The 15,437-nt window shown below is 38.6% G+C and overlaps 1 protein-coding gene across 5 annotated transcripts in view; it reads right to left on the reverse strand.

The window, feature by feature from the left end:
• MYO16 (myosin XVI) overlaps positions 1–15,437 on the reverse strand; it is a 391,786-nt gene that overhangs the window by 295,685 nt on the left and 80,664 nt on the right. Inside the window, exon 1 of one of the 5 annotated variants that reach the window (XM_030476547.1) lies at positions 2,772–2,852. The exons of the other annotated variants lie outside the window; for them this stretch is intronic. The gene's annotated coding sequence lies outside the window, so the exon portion shown is untranslated. Of the gene's footprint in view, positions 1–2,771; positions 2,853–15,437 lie in introns of those variants that run through there. 5 annotated transcript variants of the gene reach the window in all.

A 15,437-nucleotide genomic window follows, 5' to 3' on the forward strand; every position in this document is an offset into this window, starting at 1 on the left:
GCTAGTCAGGAGGCAGTGTAGTAACATGAGAAAAGGTTTGTGGGTAGGGAAAAAGGTTGCCTTCTGAATCAATCTGCATAAGAGTTTATATCTCATTACTTAAGATATCATATTTGAAGATTATTTCATGTGGTTCTTGCCTCAGTGTATGACAAATTACAGTTATATACAGTGATTTGATAAGGTCACTGTGACTGTCATGGTTTATTGCACTGGATAACTCATTAGCAGTGTCTCCATCAAAACACTGAAAAAGCTTACCAGGGTATTATTTATTTAATGAGATGCCCTGGACCAAAATGACTAGAATAAACACAATTGTCAGTATGTATCTGGTTTTAAGGTCTGCATCTTCGGTATAAGCACACAATATAAAAGCCTTTATGAAAAACTTAACTATCAAAACCAGAGATCCCTTTGTTATATCACATTAGTTATTAACTAGCATAGGACAAAGGAAGTCACTACCACTGCAGCTAACAGGAAAAAAAAGAAAATGTTTCAAGGATGCTTGCTACTGTAGAGCTGCTTCACTGGCTGGGTCCACCCTGAATCACTAGAAAGACAAATGCTACAAAAAAACCTGTTCATAAAATTGTAGCAATTTACTCACAATTGGACAGAGCGCCAATTGCATTACAACATAAATTAAAAGCTTGATTTCAGTACAAGAAATTTCTGAGTAAAGAGGAACTGCTCACTTTGGATTGTCACTGGTTCTCACTGTGAAGGTGAGAAGGAATATTTTGTGGCACTATAAGCACCAGCTCCTGAACAACACGAAGAGCTTGCGAAGGGTGATGGGACATAAACAGAGAGGAAGAATGTGATTATTACAGGCATTTTCTTCCATATCCTGCAGGTGATTTGTGCCCAAGTAACTTTACAGTATGTAGGAACATTTTTGCCATACTTCTTTTCAGAAACCACATTGTTAGAGCTTTATTTTATATTTCTGTTTCTTTATGGCTTATGTCACTTTACTCACTTGCTCTAGCATTTAAATTGGGAGTCTAGTCATGCTAAAAAAACACACCTCAGAGACTAACCCACATTGCCCGGGGGTAATTACACTTCTATCTAATCTGGACCACATGCCAAGAAGGCCTTTCCAGAATGTAAAGCTGGATGCCTATATACATGTTCACACAGGCACTACAAAAAAATTTACAACTGTGTATTGTGTTTTGACTTCTCATGCGATATAAGTATATGTTGTGATTCAGAGAAGTAAGTATTCCTGCACCCTGGGAATAGTGTGTTTTGCAAAATATGTCAAGTTTAAAAAGTTCTCTCTTCATCAAAGGCACACACACAATGAAACTGCTGACACTGCCTAATGCAGCAAGCATCTCAAATCAGGTGACACAGAATTATGGTGCATAATGTTTGAAACTACAAATTTGCAAATACAAGACACATGCTTACCTCTATTTACGTAAACATTTATGTTGATTTTGATGATATTTTAAACAATGAATAATTAAGCTTCTAGGTATTTGAAGGACTATGGCCTTTTACAGCATAGAAAAAAAATGTATGAGGCTTAAACTACCTGGAAAGATAGCAATTTGAGATTCTGAGAATGTATCTACTTGAGACTGCTACCTAAACAATATTCTTTAAGCATCTTGATCACATTAAAGGAAAAAAGGCAAAAAACCCTCTGAAACATACACTGTGTTTAGCTTGAGTCCTCTGACACTTCAGCTCCAATCTTGGTCTGTTCTAGCTAAACATATGGTACCAGCCCCTCTTCATACCTACAATTAAACACCTACATCTAATTTAGATGCCTGAAATCATCCTGAATTTCAGAAAGATAAAGTATTTGAAGATTTCAACAACTTCAATGAACTGTTAAACAGATTAGCATTCATTACATGGAAAAAAAGAAAAAAAACCCAAACATTTTTTAATAAATACTGTACTACTACATGACACTTTCAAAGCTGGGTAGCTAAACATATTCACAGCACTAACAAAGATATGTGGGAAAAGAATGCAGTGAGCAGCAAGTGCTTTGGCACTTACAGACTCAGATACACGGAGGGTGCAAATCAGTGCAGCTTCATCCAGTTCCAAAGGCTGCATTAATTTACACCCCATGTTTGATAACAGAAATCAGACCAGAAACTAGAGCCCTGACCCTTTTAATAATGTGCTTTGCTGTTGTACATAATTACTTTACATGATGATTTTATGCTACCAACAATGCATATTATTTAAATTTATTATATTAAATTAGAAATATTAATTTATTAGTATTTATGCAGCTGAAATGAATGCCATATGAAATCAGTGATACAAACACAATAGGCTAACTGAAATTACAGTGTCTGGACCACAGATCAATGCATTTTTTTTAGAGGCGCCTTCTTCAGAAATCAAGTTATTATGTAGTCTACTGACCTTCCAGTTTCAAAAAGAAATACTTCTTACCCACAGAAAGAGCTAGATTAGTTTAAATCCATCTCAAATTGCAATGTTAAGGTCTGTATCAAAATCCTTGGATTTGAAAATTGTTTGTTCAGCACAAGAAAAATTACTTACCATTTGAACAGCCTCTCCATTGCATTCATTAAGCTGTAACTGAAGCACAATGCTCGTAACCACTCAGCTTGATTTTAACAGCTAAAGCATTTTCATCAGGTCAGCAGTAGTCTGCTTACTGTAGTGATGGACCTAATCCTTTTCTTTTTTTCTTGGTTCCCCTCCCCACCCCACAAGCAGATAATCATAAGGAAACAATATAAATGTGAACTATTTACCTTGTAAAGAATGTAAAGAATTCAATTAATGCCAAGTTTTCTGAGAACAAATTACATTGCAATAGAGGAGCTGATGTGCTTCTCCTGTTCCTGGCTCCAGAAAGCTTCTTTTGGTGTAATTACAAAGGTGGGGCTCTGAGATGACAGGATACACTCTGTTTTCTGTTTAACACCCAACTCTGTCTTTGCTGAAGAGCAATCCTGAGCACGTTCAAGCAACCATCCTCTTATAAAGCCCTACTCCTATATGCTGCTCTTCAAGAGCCTTTCTATGTGACTAGACTGGTAAGCAGTCACAACTGCAATCAATTTCCAGCTTGATACCAAGGAAAAGTTACTTATCAGACACTATTAATCAACTCTACAGGCTTTCTAATAGACTCTGTTATCTATCTATCAGCAATTCAGTGAAGTTACAGCTGTATTCTCTAAAAATTTATTATATTTAAATCAAAGAATCTACCAGTTTGGGATCTTGTCTTCAGAGTGACAGAAGAGAGCCTGAATAATAATAAATTCAATATAACAGAGGGCTCTGCATTGTCATTTGTGATTTATGTCATGTAGCAGTCTGTAACATACGGATATTTTATGTTCTAGGTAAAGGTAATTAACTGTGTGCCAGCCTATTCAATAAATGCAGCCAAACTGCCTGCCCATGCATTGGCCTTCAGAGTAATAAAACACAGGTTTCAAACACATGCATAAGGGGTTCCTCCCATTTCTACAAAAAAAAAAAAAAAAAAAAAAAAAAAACAAAAAAACAAAAACAAAAAAAAAAATTTCTTTAGCCGGCCTTGAAGCACAGAGAACTCACAGGTCTGAATGGTCTGAGAAGAACTGTGTGTATCCCAGAGCAGTAGCCCTCGCCTGTGGGCCACATCCAGAAACTACGTGAATGGAACCAAAATGAACAGACACTGCTGCATTCCATACTGTTTCTTTTGGTAAAGCTACTATTTCCATATCACCTCTACTGCTGTCATCCTCCTATACTCCCTTGGAGAATGAGGCAAAGGTGCAGGCTTGATTCCCACAAACCACAGCATATCTCTAGTAAGCTCTCCCACAAGCTAAGGCCCAGTTAGAATTAAATCTGGCAAGCGATGTGAAAGATAACAGGAAAGCCTTCTATTAAGTACGTAGCAAATAAAAGACAGACTACAGACAACATGGGCCCTCTCTGGAAGCTATCGGGAGAACTAGCTACCCTGGATTTGGAGAAAGCTGAGGTTCTTAATGACTTCTTTGCCTCAGTCTTCACTGGCAAATGCTCTGACCACACCACCCAAGCCTTGGAAGGCAGATGCAGGGACTGTGAGAATGAAGACCTTAGGCCCACTGTAGGAGAAGATCAGGTTCAAGACCATCTTAAGAACCCAAATGTGCACAAGTCCATGGGACCTGATGAAATCCATCCACGGGTCCTGAAGGAGCTGGTGAAGGAAGTTGCTAAACCACTGTCCATCATATTTGAAAAATCATGGCAGTCAGGTGAAGTTCCTGATGACTGGAAGAAAGGTAATATAACCCCATTTTCAAGAAGGGGATAATGGAAGACCCAGGGAACTACAGACCAGTCAGCCTCACCTCTGTGCCTGGCAAAATCTTGGAACAGTTTCTCCTGGAAAACATGCTAAGGCACATGAAAAACAATGAGGTGGTTGGTGACAGCCAACATGGCTTCATTAAGCGGAAATTGGTGGCCTTCTATGATGGGGCTACAGAACTGATGGACAGCAGCAGAGCAGTTGACGTCATCTACCTGGACTTGTGCAAAGCGTTCGACACTGTCCCACACAACATCCTTGTCTCTAAATTGGAGAGACATCAATTTGATAGATGGACCACTCAGTGGATAAAGAAATGGCTGGATGGCTGCACGCAAAGAGTTGTGGTCAACAGCTCAATGTCCAATTGGACACCAGCAACAAGTGGTGTCCCTCAGGGATCTGTGTTGGGACCTGTCTTGTTCATCATCTTTGTTGGCGACATGGACAGTGGGATTGAGTGTGCCCTCAGCAAGTTTACCAATGGCAGCAAGCTGGGTGGTTCAGTTGATACACTGGAGGGAAGGGATGCCATCCAGAGGGGCCTGGACACGCTTGAGAGGTGGGCTGATGCCAACCTTATGAAGTTTAACCAAGCCAAGTGCAAGGTCCTACACCTGGGTCAGGGCAATCCCAGGCACAGCTGCAGGTTGGGCAGAGAAGAGATTCAGAGCAGCCCTGTGGAGAAGGACTTGGGGGTGTTGGTTGACGAGAAACTTTACACGAGCCAGCAGTGTGCGCTCACAGCCCAGAAAGCCAACCGTATCCTGGGCTGCATCAAAAGAAGCGTGACCAGCAGGTCAAAGGAGGTGATCCTGCCCCTCTACTCTGCTCTCGTGAGACCTCACTTGGAATATTGTGTACAGTTCTGGTGTCCTCAAGATAACAAGGACATGGAGCTGTTGGAGCAAGTCCAGAGGAGGGCCATGAGGACAATCAGGGGGCTGGAGCACCTCCCGTATGAAGACAGGCTGAGAGAGTTGGGGCTGTTCAGCGTGGAGAAGAGAAGGCTGCGTGGAGACCTCATAGCAGCCTTCCAGTATCCGAAGGAGGCCTATAAGGATGCTGGGGAGGGACTCTTCCTTAGGGACTGTAGTGGTAGGACAAGGGGTAATGGGTTCAAACTTAAACAGGGGAAGTTTAGATTAGATATAAGGAAGAAGTTCTTTACTGTGAGGGTGGTGAGGCACTGGAATGGGTTGCCCAAGGAAGTTGTGAATGCTGCATCCCTGGCGGTGTTCAAGGCCAGGCTGGACAGATACTTGGGCAACATGTTTTAGTGTGTGGTGTCCCTGCCCATGGGAGGGAGGTTGGAACCAGATGATCTTAAGGTCCTTTCCAACCCTAACTATTCTGTGATTCTGAATGTCAGAACCTAAAACTAAACCACCACTGTCTGCACTGGAGCACTGGAATTTCTAACTGAAAAGACTGCATACTCTCTGAGATTAGTAAAACACATTAACCCATTCATCTCTTCTCATATACTATTCCAGATAATTAAGCTTTTAGGACATGAAAGTCTACCCTCAATCTGGATTCAGGGCTGCATTGTACCATCTCCAAATACTTCAAATGTCCAGACAATAGGCCAAAACACACTATCTACTGCTTTTTTTGACTACAAGGAAGGCTTTTGAGCAACTCGTCCATGAAATTTGGGATCCAGTATCCCCTTAGCAAAAAGAAAAAAATATATATATTGATTTTGGATACCTCTATTCTAGTGCACCGAAGAAGGGCAAGAAGCAATCTCTGGCTCACCAGTTAAATGTTATGTACTGGATCATGTTCACTTGGTGAAGGTTCATGCAGAACAAAAAAAACCATATCTAGACTGCATAGCACATGGTCCTGATTCTCCCGCGATTATCATGCTGTGCTGTTGTGCTGTAAGACATAATTATCTTCTTTTGTGCCTTCTAAATTTCAGCGTCTGAAATGGAGACTCCACTCCAACACAACAGAAAGGAATTTTACAGTATAAAAACAAAGGTGTTTGTATACGTTCTAGTAAGAAGTAGGAGAGTATGTGTAGAAAGGGAACAGTATTTGAGGCTACAAAGTCTTTTGAAAAAAACTGAAGACTGGGCAGGGCATAGAGCACATTATTTGGGTGAGTTTCATCCACCCTATTGGGAGAGGTCTCTAGATACCATCTGTAGCCTTTGCCATAGAGAGGGCTAGTTGGAACCGTCCAAAAATGGACCAGCAAGCTAAATAACAATCTTGTAGACCATCGGAGGTCCAATGCCTTTCCCTTTTTTACAAAGTGTAGACAGACACTTATATTAAAGCTTTTCCTATGAATGCTGTCTAACTGCCTTAGCTTTCTGCTTACAGCCAGGTAAGTGGTGCAAAGGGCAATCGTGCTTTGCAATGCATTTCTCTCAAGAAACTTACTTGCAGTAGGCTTAAATCTTCTTGCAACATACTTGAGACTACCTGGTACCTCCTGTGACAGGAGATTAAATGATTATTAAGCTAACCCTGATACTATGTAGCAGAAAAGCAACACTATCATTTCTAATCATAGAATCATAGAACAACAGAATGGTTAGGATTGGAAAGGACTTTAAGATCACCTAGTTCCAATGCCTCTTCCATGGGCAGGAACACCTCACCCTAGACCATGTCGCCCAAGGTTCTGTCCAACCTGACCTTGAACGCTGCCAGGGATGGAGCATTTACTACTTCTTTGGACAACCTGTTCCAGTGCATAATGAAAATAGTTGTACAACATCCCTAGGCAATGCAGTAGCAAACACTCCTCACTTGTTTGAATAAATTGTGTTATGATCAACCTGGCTGTGAAATGTTTTCTTGAAATTGGGTAACAGGTTTGGAAATTATGAGAGAAAATTAAAAGATGTGCGCGCACACACAAGTAACAATTACACAGACATCATTTTCTTAGGAAAATCAAAGCAAAATATGCTTATATGATTCCCTTCCCCCCCCCCAAAAAAATACTGTTCCTAAAGCATCTAAATTTTTTTTTTTTTTTAAGAAATATTTTAAGTCTCCACATCAGGATCTGAAGAGAGAGTTTATAGTAATCAGAAAGCAGCAGTCATCAGAGTCAAAATGACTTTTTTTTTTTTTTTAAAGATATATATAGAGAAGTTAGAAGAAAGCCAAAATTGGCTGTTTGAGCTAATCCTTATAATGTTTTGTTCACTTCTGGATCTGTGAATTTATGTCACTCATTATTTAGGATTTCCAGAAGCAATAATGTATATTTGTTAGATTAATATAAAGCACTTATTAAGGCTTGTCATTCACAAAACCTTTGAAAAAATAACATCAGCATATTTGGTCATATTTTAATAATCTAAATTGCTATAAATCACATCAACACCAAATAAAACTCAAGAAGCTCCAAATCAGAAGGCACAATGAGAGCAAAGAAGATCTGGGTTTGCCAAACGACCACAAAAGAGATAAGAAGGAAGAGCTGGGAAGTCCTCTAGAAAAAAAAAAAACATCCTCCTTTCAGTCCTTGCACAGACCTGACTGTCCTTATTTGGCTGCAATGCAAAACTTACGAAGTTGCAACTAAGCTGTGAAGATAAGACTTATTTCCTCACAGTGCAGTAAATGAAGAGGTAGTAATACATTCATCTCTAGTCCACACTTTCAGATACAGGACAGAGAGCAGGGGAGGATGTGATCTAGGAATAGATGCACTGGAAAAATCTTCCTGCCATCACAGTGTAATATAAAGGGTTTGTTACACAGAGCGAGGACAGTGAGATCACAATAAGCAAGGAAAAACACTAATACCATTGCTGATACTTGTAATTCTACATGTTTGAAGAGTGAATTAACACTTAGGTGCACAGTGAGAAGAAGCCAAAAGTTACAGTTGTTGTGCCTCAAAGGTACTGAGAAAGTTGAACAGCAGAAGAACCAACCAACCATTTTACTATAAATTAATGTCTGAAAAAAGAAACAAAAAAAAAACCAAACCTAGATTGTTTCAAAACCTGGGGCAGTTTTTTCATCACAGACATTCTCAGGTATCACTCTTTAGGCTGCAAACATGCCAGGGATCAAGAGGCATACACCAGATGAGAATTACACAAAACACAAGAGAAAAACACGTAAATCAAAATATGCAAAAGCTTGCATGCAGCAAACTTAGTAAAAAAAAAAAGTATACGTGGATCAAGACAAAGAGGATATTCAGTATCATGCATCACAGATAGTCAAACGCCAAAAGGGAAACAGTGGTTCATAGACCTAAACATAAGGACTGGCAAGCACACAGGAAAGGAAATCCTGTGCCAAGTGGACTGTGGTTCTACAGGCAATCTAATCATTTACAGAGACTAATGTAAAGTAAAGGCAGATGGAAAACTAGTTTACAGTACAGCGCTAACAAAAATTCTGCAGCAGAGCTAATATATAGGCCTTTGGTCATTGTTCAGTGTACATCAAGGGACTGCCATCTCAGTTTTCAAATAGCAAAAGGATTGAAAACAGGCCCTCTTCCTTTAAGCAGAAGGGCAACTTATCTGGAATATTGCATTCAATTCTAGACAGTCAAATTGGAGCAGTTCAAAAGAAAATACCACAAATGGTTCTGGGGCCTGAGGGACTGATTTATGAAGAAAGATGAAAAGAATTAAACATGCATAGCTTAGCTAAGCAGTGACTAAGGAGAGACAAGTTAACAGAAATTTGAAGGGTGAAAAGGAAAAAGAAAGGTCATATAGCATAAAAAGGAAGGGTATTTGGAACAATAAAATGAATTTAATACAGTGTAAATTTAGGCAGAGTACCAAGATAAAGATAACACACATGGATGAGATTAACAGGTAAAACCGCAAGATTCCTTGTTTAGTGTACTGGGTGGATAGCCACACAAAAGCATCAATGTGGGCACAGCGGTCCAATGTTTCTGGCATTCAGGGCAGCTCACTCACTCAGCTCTGGCACCTCTGAATGGCCCTGCAAAGTTCTGTAAAGATGACCCTCCAGTAAAGTGGAGAACCAACTGGGAAGAATACACGACTGGCACCTGAAAGACTTCTCTCCCTTGCACTGGGGGTATAGTTACTGAGTATGTCCTAGGTAAGCCTGTGCTATAGTTAAATTAGCAAGGATGGTTACTAGTCTGAGCTGGAGCTTCACGGATAAGTGAAACAAAAGCAAGCTGAGCAGTTGTCCTGACAGCAGAGTTTACAATAGTCTGCTAAGGTCATCTTCCACAATCTACCATCTAGCATTATACATGTGGTCATGTAACACTATAGCACAGCTGTACGGGCACACAAAACATAAGATAAAAGGGGTGCAGAGAATCACTATCACATTGCTTGTGAACATGCCTAGTAATATCACTTCCCAGTTAAGTTAAAATGGAGAGATCCAGTTGATCATTTGTCTGAAGAAGAAGAAACTGAACAGCTTCATTTCATCTGACAAACTGAAAAAAGCATAGTGTCAACGGATGGACTCCTTGTCTACATGACAGTTCAAGTTCCTTCACTGAGGAAATAACTAGACAAACATAAAAGATGCTTCAAAGCTACTGAAGAAATTAAAGAAGAAAGCAAACAGAAATTATCGCAGCTCCAACATTACTGCTCACATGACAGAAAAAGTGTCTCTTAAAACCACAATAAATCTATATATTCACTGGATATTAGGAGGAATTAAGTATATCACTTCGACTGCTTGAAGAGCTTTACTTTTCACAACTGTCTATATGATTTACACATACTACTGCTGTAACTAACATTATTAGTACTGCAGCTAACAAAATCAAGTAACTGTGTCCAAAACAAAGCACCTAAAGAGCAAGGTATTAACTTCCTCTGCAATCTGAATATAAAACTTCTCTTGTTTCACATAAACTGAGTGCTAAGGTATACGTTGTTTTCTTAGAGCCTCCTGCAATAAGCTACCTAAAGACAACAATACTACACTTTCCACAAAGACTGAAAAAAGGGGAAATTTCCACATGTCTGCCTCCCTCCTCCTGTCTCCTCAGCTTAGGTGACAACATTTACAAAACCTTTACAGGAGGAAGCTTTGATTCCTTCTATAGTAAAAGGATCACATTTAAAAGTAGTCTATTAGCTTTCAAAATATGACCTTCATAAATTGCTCCATTTTCTGTAGATGTCTTCACAAGGTCCCATATATATTTTATATGTCATACTTCATAACAGGATTTGCACTGAATGGGACCACAGCAGGACTTCACCAGCCTGAGGTGGTATGGCCCAGATCTATTGCTTGTCTACATGTTCTGAATATCACTTCAATCTCTTCTGAAAAGTCCTTCTGTGTAGAGGGACATTCATAATAGGATTTATGGCCAAAGATATCGGACTCAACATTTTCCTTCTTCCCAAGAATAATATTTTCTTTTTGAAATCAACTATGAAATAAAAGTAAAGTACACTTCCAAATGGAAACCCTTCATGAACATCTGTATTCTAGCAGCATAAAAAACTGGTAATGAATGACCAAACGTTCTTTCACTTCAGCGCTGTGCCCTCCTGCCCACATTCCTTGCCAGTTACCACTCTCACTGGCCTAAAAGAGATTAAAATGGACTATATCCCAGCTTTCTGAATCACCTTACAGAGGGGGGGAACTTGTCATGGACAGCTGCGTTTCAATGTACAATAGCACTGGCAGGGTGAACAGATTTGGCAATACTAATTGCATTTGTGTTTCTGCAGGTTATGACAGATTGACTTATGTCATCTGTTACCTCAGGGTACGTGCGGTAGTTCAAATACTAGAAGATTTTTTTTTAGCAGGTCTTATTTTGTTGTTGTTTGCACTGAAGGCAGTTGCTTGAAAGTAAACAAATGGTAAATACACCTCAAAACAAACAAACTTTTTTTAGTTGGTGGTTCTCCTTTATGGTATATTGAAAACTTGCATTAGGATGACTATATTTGTTCCAAATCAAACTAAACTTGTGTTGACTTTATTTATTTCCATTTATTAAAGAACAAATTAGAATTACTTCAACTTAAAATCTGACTTGCTTCAAAACAACCATGTTTATACCGTGGCAATTTTGATGCAGGTGTTCATTTCATTACCCACAAATATTTTTTCTTTGGTTTTACAACTTATGACCTGTACAAAATTTACCATGATGCAGAATATTAATTTGTTTAAAATTACAGAAAGAAAAGGAATTGTGATTATTTGGAGCTGATGTTCCTTAGTCTCAAAATTTCACAAAATTTTTGAGGAGAAGTGGCTATATTGCTACGATTCCATGTGTGGAAATAGAGATGTTTGGCGGTTGTTTGCTGTTCTCTATTCTCAAAAATGTAATATCAGAATTCTGAAGCTTCATGCATGCTGTGCCAATATGGTAAGAAAATACGATACTTTGACCTTTACAATCTTCTTTCATCTGATTTACAGGGTGGCTAAATCTCTGTGTTGTTGGCAGAATCACTATATTAGAAGAAAAAAGCACTCCAAATAACAAAAGTAGAAGAGATTTCTTCATAATTTCCTTACAAGTTCACAGTAAAGTTTTCCACAAATAATGCTGATGCTTCTCCCTCATGACAGACTTCTTACAGTGGGAAACAAAATGCTGACATAAAAATTATTTTTGGGATGACTGTAATTTCCATCAAAAATATTATAAATAGAAACTATTTTTAGTTGAATACAACATTGGAAATCTCGTAGCATCCAATTTTCCACGTTAATATTGCTCCTCTTGCTGTTATTTCGAAATGTATTTTTCCAAATACCAATTTAATGTAATAATAATAATATAATAAAAATAATTCTAAGTAGTTGTTATTGTTAGGAAAATTGTTGTCAGTTCTGACTGCTAAGAAAGTCTTATTTACTTGGAGGCATTCTTGACAAATTAGTACATGACCAGTATGACAAGAGTGGAAAGATAACTGGGCTACTGACAGCCCAAAACACATTTTTCTAAACATCACTTCCTATGTCTAAATACAGATGTTAATTTAAAGGATCTTTTACTTCTTTCTTGGCATCCAGTGCCAGGATCATGATTTCTAACTTTTTTATATTTAGGCAAGGTATAACATTAGGTCAAATTAAGAAAAATTAACATTGAGTTTCTCTCATTGTCACATGAACTCAGGTACTGGAGAATAAAAATAAATAAATCTAGTATGATAAGTTGGTACAGAAGTTCTAGCATTCACAGGTTGTAAATTATTTCCTTTTTTTCCTGTCGGCCTGCACCTATACTGTGAAGCAGTGAGAGAGACAGAGACTTAAAGAGTTAAACAGAAGTAAAAATGTTCTAGCTGTGGCTCTACTGGTATCAAGGTTTGTAAGATAAAAACCATTTGGTTTTGACTGCAGAATTAAAAAGCAGTTTTACCTAATGTTTTAGATATCTTTCATGACATCTGAATAATCATACTAATTTTTTTTTTTAAAGTCTGCATTGTATATTACTGATACACTAGACTCAGATTCAGTCTGTAAAATGGAATAAGAAATACTGTGTATTGTATTAGCATTCCTTTTCTGTATTTTATGGTATAAACTTCCCAAACAAACATCTTTCCTCAAAATCTATTTATTCCCCCAGAACTGCTTTATGGATTTTCACAGGATCTAAAAACTTCCAAGCAGTGGTTCATCACACATAGCTGCTTCTTTTGTTCTTTCAGGACTCCCAGGAAAGATGACTCCTGCCTTTTCCTCCCAGCCTCATTTTCAACAGGCAGAGCCTCTTGGTCATGCTGGGCATTTCATTTCAGTAATAACCTTAACCTTATGCCATAGCTCACAGAGTCATAAGCACTCACAAGGAAAAGGAAGTTTTCCCTGCAGCCATGTTGTACTTAGCTCTCTTACTGCAGAAATAAACTATGACACGAGAGTTAGCTGACATCATCATGAAATACCAACTTAAACTAAAGGGATGGCTGTTGAATAAGGACTGGCACAGATATCCTGCTTCTATTTGCATGTCTGCTTCCTACCACCTGCATAACTTTTACTTTGTTGTGCCTTGAAGCAGAAGACATGTCCAAGAGGATAAGAGAATTCTCTGGACCACCATAAAATGGCCTAAATAAATGAATACCACCTCCTGCCCAATTCTGGAATGAAAGAAATCCTGTTCACGCAAAAGAGAAAACACTTTGAAGACTTTGCTAGTTCTGTCACCATTAACTGTCCTGTGTGACGGAGCACCTATGTGTCACTGTTACTTGGGACATCATAAATACATGCTGCCATAGACACCAAAGATTCCTGTATTGCAGACCAAGTAGGAGTCTCCAATTTTTCTTATCAGGCTCCTTTTCTCATTCAGTGTAAACTACAGCAACTCACACTTTTGAAACACAGATGAAATTTTCACAGGCTGTCTCACAATATGAAACCTGACACAAAGGTATCGCATGTTTCACCCACAGTATTGCCTCTGCATCCATGGGAGAATCAAGTCCCAGTCCCTATCCTCTGTAAACTAAAACTAATGTATCATGTCACATCTTCTGACACCTTTCCAAGCTGTACTAGGTTCAGGTAGAGCAATTGTTGTAGCACATCCGGAGCCTCAGAAGACTGGGTGATGTGAGAAGGGCTGAATCCCTTGGGAAAAGCACACAGACTGAATTTAGTCTGCTAAACAAGCATTTGGGATGATATTTCTCTTTCCTACAAAGTATCCTAGAACATACTAATGTCTGGTGAAAAGGGACAGACAACACCACGGGTGAAACATTCACCCAACTATGCTGAGAGCTCTAGTGGTTAATAATCTTATTGGGAAAAAAAAAAAGCAATGAAATGGCAAGCTACAGAAAAATGGGATAAAATTAAATAAAATGGAAATCATAACAATAATCCACAGAATTTATTCTTCTTTCATTCATAAATATGACAGTAATTTTATTATAAAATCTGTGAATTAGTGTGAAAAATACTCAAGATGACATCTGCAAGCACATTACTGCTGGCTATGGCCTTTCAAGACATGTATGATTAAGGTCTCTGGCATTGCAGACTAAAGTCAAGACTGATTTTTTTTAGTGTAAGGAAAGACACCCATAGTATAAGGATTTTTTTTAGTACTATGATTAGGAGGCAGCAAAGAGAAGGAATAAATCAGTACGGATTACAAGATATCCAAAAGAGATATATCAAAATTTAAATCTTTTGGTGCATCTCCTACCTTAATTAATTTTCTTCATGAACAATCCTTGCCATGTATTCAGACGCTGAAAGTAATAAGGGCTAGATGTTGGAGAGAAGATTATATTTTTTTTATATCATTTCAAATCCTGAATTAAATTCACCAATAAACACCTAATTAGTATTTCAATCCCAGATCTCTGTAAGCATTGGTCTCTAACGAAGCACAATTCAGTGGTTCATAATTCATACAAAGGAGATAAAAGACTCAGAAATGGAGATAATCCAGAAAGAATGGAGGTAGACTCTGATGTTCAGATTTGACGATCCTAATATATGGATAAATTCATTTGGCTCAGACTTGCAGCTGGCATGACTATAACTCCTTAGCAAAGTTTTAATTCTGTTTGCATTTATGCACCTCTACAGCATTTGCAGCAGAAAGCAGACTCTTCAGTAAAGAATATAAGCCTCCTGACTGAAGTACTGTTTTTCTCAGTTACCTCTGCAGATCCCTCAGAGGAAGTCCAGAGCACAGTTGGAAAAGCACAGCCATAACATGTAAATGATGATATTTATGTCATAACTAGATATACAAGGGAGAGAAGACAGCAGCAAGGTGCTGCCTAATTTGCAAAATTACACTCATTTGTACAGTCTGTCACACAAATCACTGAAATAAAATGGTACCCAGCAGCTGGCAGATAACATGTGGTATTCTCCTATGTACCACTGTTCTCTCGTCTAAATAGCATACACTAGCTGATTGCCAAGAAGAAGCTACTAGCACAGACAGGGACAGCTCTCGGCAGCGATACTTGGCTGCTAAAAGGAGATAGGCACTAGCAGTGACAAGATGAGCTTCTCAAACAGGCAGACACGTGTACAGTTTGTGCTTTAAATGCTGCAGGGGCCAGCTGAAGACTACATGACAATGGCTGCAGCAGGCCTTATCTTATTCCAGAGTATAACTGGGATGAAAGAC

The sequence above is a fragment of the Strigops habroptila genome, chromosome 2 (assembly GCF_004027225.2).
Source record: "Strigops habroptila isolate Jane chromosome 2, bStrHab1.2.pri, whole genome shotgun sequence".
Lineage (NCBI taxonomy): Eukaryota > Metazoa > Chordata > Aves > Psittaciformes > Psittacidae > Strigops > Strigops habroptila.